Raw genomic sequence first — 6333 nt, forward strand, 5'->3', positions numbered from 1 at the left:
TCTGCTCATTTTTGCTAAACGTCTGCTTGTTTTCTGTTTGTCTTCTTTTAGAGGCAATAGGAACTGAAGCCAGTACTCCCCATGTGGGAGGTGGGTGCTCAACTGATTGAGCCACATCCAACCCCCTTTATTCTTTCTTGTATCATTTGAGTCTTCTGTTGTATGCCTGTAATGTGTGTTGTTGTTTTTTTTAAAGGAGGTACCCTCTTTAAACTTAGGACCTCGTACTTGGGAAGCAGGTGCTAAACCACTGAGCTACATCTGCTTCCCTCTAACACCTCTAATGTGTTTTTTTTTTATTAAAAATTTTTTTCTTTCTTTATTTTTTTAATGTTACATTAAAAAAAATGAGGTCCCCATACACCCCCCCCCCCCACCCCCATCACCCCACTCCTTCCCCCATAACAAAAATATGGAACACTTCACAAATTTGCGTGTCATCCTTGCGCAGGGGCCATGCTAATCTTCTCCGTATTGTTCCAATTTTAGTATATGTGCTGCCAAAGCGAGCACTCTAATGTGTTTTTGATCTCTCCTATTGTGTCTTTCATTCCCTTAAACTCTGTTATGTTTTCAACTTCTTTGTGTTCACTCAGTGTCTTCTTGATGTCTTTTATCTCTTTAGCCATATTGTCTTTCAACGCATTAATTTGATTTTGGAGATTTGTATAAACATCATTGATTGGTTGTCCTAAATCTTGTTTCTCATATGGGGTTTTGATATAATCTTTTGCTTGGGCCATTTCTTCCATTTTCTTAGTATTGTTTATAATTTTTTGTTGATGTCTAGGCATCTGATTATGATGGTGAGTTTATTCTGACACTCAGTTTCTGTGTCTTTTTTAGGAATTTAGTGGCTGCACACTGTGTGTTACTGCCATTCTTTGATTCTTGGTTCAACCTGTCCCAATTCTTTAGGATTATCCCTGTTAATTGCTCAAATCTGGGCTCTGGATCCAGTAATGGGTGGCAGACCTACTTCCAAAGGTCATGGTGAGGAAGGTTGTAAAGGATGGAAAAAGCTCTTTTTTACTTTTAAGACACTAGCAGAGGGTGTATTCTGCAGCCCTCTCAGTTCATGGCCTGGTGGGAGTGTTTTTGCAGGAACACTGATGGCAACAATGTTTCCTAGGATCCTGCTTCAAGGCTCTTCAGAACTTCTACTTCAAACTTTCTCAGAGGTAGTTCTCCAACCTTTTCTGGCAGCCCCCTCCCTTTTCCCAGGTAGGAAATAATTCCACTCCCCTCTGCGTCCTGAACAGCCAGTCCTGGTCAGTAGGGAGGGTGATTGGAGAGGGTCCGATCTCCCAAAGCAAACAATCCCATGGCCCCATGCAGTCTGGAAGGGCTTGTGGGAGACAGTAGACCAAATTTGTCTGTCAAAAGTTGAATCTCCGCTGAGACCTGCAAAAAAAAAAAAAAATAAAAAAGGCGGAGTCAACCTTAGGTTGAGTAGGTTTCTCTCCCAATTCCTGGGGAGGTGGATCCCTGAGCATCCTCTGGCTGGCCCTATGGCAGAGAATTCAAAATTGTCTGTTTGTAGGCTGGGGCAAGGGTGCTGGCAGCTACAGCTGCAGCTTCTCCTCAAGGTCTTTCTGTCCAGATTCTTCTCCTGTGTCCCTCTCTCTTCTGGGTGCTGTCCTGCCTTCCCCTGGTGTCCTAAACCTTAGAACATTTTTTTTCCATTTTTTTCTGCCTGTCCTCTAGCAATTTTTCTGGGAGAGAAGTGAGACCCATGTTTCTCTAATCCCCCATCTCCCCAGAAGTCCTATGCATATTTGATTTGTAAGTTCATAACTTTTACTATAGTTATTGTTTATGTATGTTCATGTATGAAAGCTATTCTTCAATAAAAGTTTATTTAAGCAAACCAACCAACCAGCCATAAGTTGATGATTGGTGAAATTCCAAGCTTCCAGAAAATAAGTCTCCAAAGACTAGGGCCCCATGTAAGGTCTTAAATGAACTTGGAAATAGGCAGCTATTTCCTTGCAAGTCAGGATTGGAAATGCAGTTAAGCAGAAAGGATTTGGTGAAAATTCCTTTTTTTCTCATGGTTGGGACTCCTGTGAATTGCATGTGAAACCAACAAGTTTTTTGAGAGATCTGTTTAAAAAAAACCACTGTTGGCCTGGACTACAAGGGACAGAAAAGGGAGAGAGTGAAGGAAAAATTAGTTCAAGGGCAAAACCGTGGAAGCTGAGGTCTGGACTTAAGACAGCTTCTCAGGCCAAGAATGGTACCCCACCACGTGTGTGGAAAAGGTGAGCTTGCCCTGAAATGCAAAACAAAACCACAAGATATCATTTCATACTCACTTGGATGGCTACTATTACAGAAACAGAAAATTACAGTTGTTGGAGAGGATTTGGAGCAATAGGAACACTCATCCATTGCTGGTGGGAGTGTAAAATTGTGCAGCTGCTGTGGAAAACAGTTGGGCAGTTCCTCAGAAAGTTAAGGATAGAATTACCATATGACCCAGCAGTCCCTTTGGTGTAGGTTTATACACCAAAGCATTGAAAGCTGGCACTCAAACAAATATTTGCTCACTGATGTTCATAGCAGCTTTATTCACAACTGCTAAAGGTGGAAGCAACCCAAGTGTCCATCAACTGATGAATGGATAAACAAGATGTGGTATATACATACGATGGAATATTATTCATCTATAAGAAGTAATGAAGTACTGATACATGTGACAACATGGGTGTACCTTGAGGACATTATGCTGAGTGAAATAAGCCAGACAAAAAAGGACAAATATTGTATGATCTTAACCAATATAAACTAATTATAATAAGCAAACTGATAAGAGTTTGAATCTAGAATATAGGTTACCAGGGGATAGACTGGGGGTAGAGAATGGGAAGCTGATGCTTAATTTGTGCAGAATTTCTACTTAGGTTAATTGTAAAGATTTGGAAATGGATGGTAGTGATAGTAGCACATTTTTTGTGAGTATAATTAACAATGCTGAATTATGTATGTGAATGTGGTTGAAAGGGGAAGATTTGGGTCATGAATGTTACGAGAGTGAAATTTAGAAGATAAAACAGGACTGTATAACCCAGTGAACCCTGTGGTGGATGATGGACTGGGGTTAATAGTACAAGTATTAGAATGTTCTTCCATGAATCATAACAAATGTATGACACTAAAGAAGCTGTTAATAGGGAGATATATGGTGAAAAATATACCTAACATAAATTGTGGACTAGAGTTACTAGTACTATTTTAATATTCTTTCATCAGTTATAACAAAGGTATCACGCTAATGCAGGGTGTCAGCAATAGGAGGGTCTATGGGAACGTTGTATTTTTTACTTGACTTTTCTGTAAACATACAACTTCTGTAAATAAAAATATAATAATAATAAAAACATTAAGCTAAGTGAAAGAAATCGTTCACACAGTACTATATAGTGTATGATTCCATATATATAAAATGCGAACATAAATAAATTTATAATATATAGGGGAGGAAGGGGAGAGAAATAAATAAATCTTTACAAAAAAAAAAAGAGGGAAACGGACTTTGGCCCCAGTGGTTAGGGCATCCGTCTGCCATATGGGAGGTCCGTGGTTCAAACCCCGGGCCTCCTTGACCCGTGTGGAGCTGGCCCATGTGCAGCGCTGATGCGCGCAAGGAGTGCCGTGCCACGCAAGGGTGTCCCCCACGTGGGGGAGCCCCACGCGCAAGGAGTGCGCCCGTGAGGAGAGCCGCCCAGCGTGAAAAGAAAGAGCAGCCTGCCCAGGAATGGTGCCGCCCACACTTTCCGTGCCGCTGACGACAACAGAAGCGGACAAAGAAACAAGAAACAGCAAATAGACACCAAGAACAGACAACCAGGGGAGGGGGGGAAATTAAATAAATAAATAAATCTTTTAAAAAAAAAAATATTGAACTTCCAACTCCCAAAGATCAGGGAGTCTAGTTTTGGATTTTAATTCTCTTGGACTCTTGGACTCTCACTTTTGGATTTTTGATTTGCAAGGAAATTTGATCTTTGAAGAATAATATTTCTCTGTAAATTTGATAATGGAAGGGAGCTATATCTAAATTCTTGCATCTCTGTTGGCATTTTATTACTGAATCTTAAGTATTGGATATGCCAGGTAGACAATGTGGCTACACATGGTTTAGGGTGGGAAATAGAGTGAATTTTCAGACTGGAATCAGAGAATACTTGCAGTTGCCTTAGTTAAGTTTCTGACCCAGTTTTTGGGCAAAATCTAAATTGCTTCCAGTGATTCTGAGATGATAACAAAGTACTAGTGGTTGGTATTTGGAAGTGACTTCTTGTTGATCTCTGGTTCTCCACAGCTTTACTGGATAAGCCCAGTGGGTAACAAGGACAAAAAGATGTAGTATGTTTGGAAGGAATGCTTCTTTCCCCCTTCTGATGTTTCTGTGGGAATGTTATCACCTCCAAAGCTCCACTTCACTTGGTTTACTTATACTCAGCTTTAAAAATTAGGCTCAAGCGTCGCCTCTTCCAGGAAGCCCTATGAGATGCCCCACCCCACCCCCCAATGCTGGGGTTAGAGGTACTCATACAAGACAGGTCATGGGAAGTGTTTTCCATTACATTCTTGAGGTTAAAAAAAAAAAAAAAAGAAAAGCTCACACAGTTCATGTCATGCCACATCTTGGGTTTCAAGGGAAACAAATCCTATCACACTGTTGAACTACAGACCAGTGTCTGGGCCACAACTACTGCCACCATCATCATCTGAATATCTTGAGTTTGCTGGCGTGGTTGACCGTGAGTGCATGGACAAAATGCGATTTCTGGCTGTTAACAGGGAAGATCAGAGTCAGAAGCTCAGGGTGCTCCAGCAGGGTCCTGGTGCTCTGTGAGCCCCACTCTTGGAAGCCAACAGGCACCCATTCCTGAAATCTCTCTAAGTGGCAATCTCAGATTCCTGACACCCAAATCCATGTCATGAGGCGTGAGGTCAGTGGACATGAGGACAGAACAGAGGAGGGCTGGAAAACGGACTTAATCTGCTTTATCAAGGCTTGGGGGGCTTGACTCCTAGGCTACTGGATATTTTGTTTTTGAAATTAATCAGAAAAACCATGTGTGACATTAACTGACCACCAGAGGGCACTGTAGAAATAGCAGCTATTTGTTACCACTTAGGCTTAAAAGAATTAAAGGAGTCAAAATGGGTGGACACAGTTGTTTTTAGTTTCTCCAGAATCTGCGTTCGAATTCAAGTTTCTAGTATCCCAGTCTGCTATTCTTACTACTGGGCCAAACTACAAGGGGAGCTAAAGGGTACTTTACTTTAATAAAAACTCTTTTTATTCAATATTTTACTTTTTTTAAAAAATTAAAGTTAATAGATCACAAGGAATATTACATTAAAAAACATAAAAAGGGAAGCGGACTTGGCTCAACGGTTAGAGCACCTGCCTACCACATGGGAGGTCCGCTGTTCAAACCCCGGGCGTCCTTGACCTGTGTGGAGCTGGCCCATGTACTGATGCACGCTAGAAGTGCTGTGCCATGCAGGGGTGTCCCCCACTTAGGGGAGCCCCACGTACAAGGAGTGCACCCCATAAGGAGAGCCGTCCAGTGTGAAAGAATGTTCAGCCTGTCCAGGAGTGGCGCTGCACACATGGAGAGCTGACGCAGCAAGATGATGCAACAAAAAGTGCCACTGACAAGAATACAAGCAGACACAGAAGAACACACAGCGAATGGACAAAGAGAGCAGACAACTGGGGGGGCGGGGGGGAATAAATAAATAAAAAAATAAATCTTTAAAAAAAAAACAACATAAAAAAACAAAAAACATAAGAGGTTCCCATATATCCCGCTCCCCACCCCCCACCTGCATGAGGTACCTTTTCTACTGTAAAACATTGGGGGTTGTAGATTCAGACATACTCAGATTTACCTGGTGGATTTGGAGGAGAGGTGCTATGGAAGGTGGGTTGAAGGGAGAGATTTCAGAGGTCTTGAAATTTCATCACAGAGAGAGTCACAGCCTATAATGAAGTGACTCAGAAAGGAGCAAAGGTCCCGTGCTTGAACTAATCCTAGCTCAGCCCCCTGGGGTATGTCCTGAGGGGGAGAGGGGTCATGTGAGGGAATGGAAAGCACTGCCTTCCTAAACTCTGTACGTCTTTAGGGCTGGGCATTTTCCTTGGGCATCTTGACAGAGCTCCCGTGTTCCCACCACTACCTGAGCCACACACTGGCAAAGCAGGCGTCTGAACCGTTTGGAAAGAGGCCTTGATAGGCCACCAGGAAACCTGGATTTGTCACTGAGAGGCTGTGTACCTCTGGGTAAGTCACTTCTTTTTTTTCCAGGTCT

The 6333-nt window shown here is 42.2% G+C and overlaps 1 non-coding gene across 1 annotated transcript; it reads right to left on the reverse strand.

Annotated features, from left to right (window-relative positions):
- Window positions 1–406: 406 nt before the first annotated feature.
- Window positions 407–513, reverse strand: LOC111765330 (U6 spliceosomal RNA). The gene has a single exon (XR_002797706.1). It is a non-coding gene; the product is annotated as a U6 spliceosomal RNA (small nuclear RNA).
- Between the last annotated feature and the right edge of the window lie 5820 nt (window positions 514–6333).

The sequence above is a fragment of the Dasypus novemcinctus genome, chromosome 5 (assembly GCF_030445035.2).
Source record: "Dasypus novemcinctus isolate mDasNov1 chromosome 5, mDasNov1.1.hap2, whole genome shotgun sequence".
Taxonomy (NCBI): Eukaryota; Metazoa; Chordata; class Mammalia; order Cingulata; family Dasypodidae; genus Dasypus; species Dasypus novemcinctus.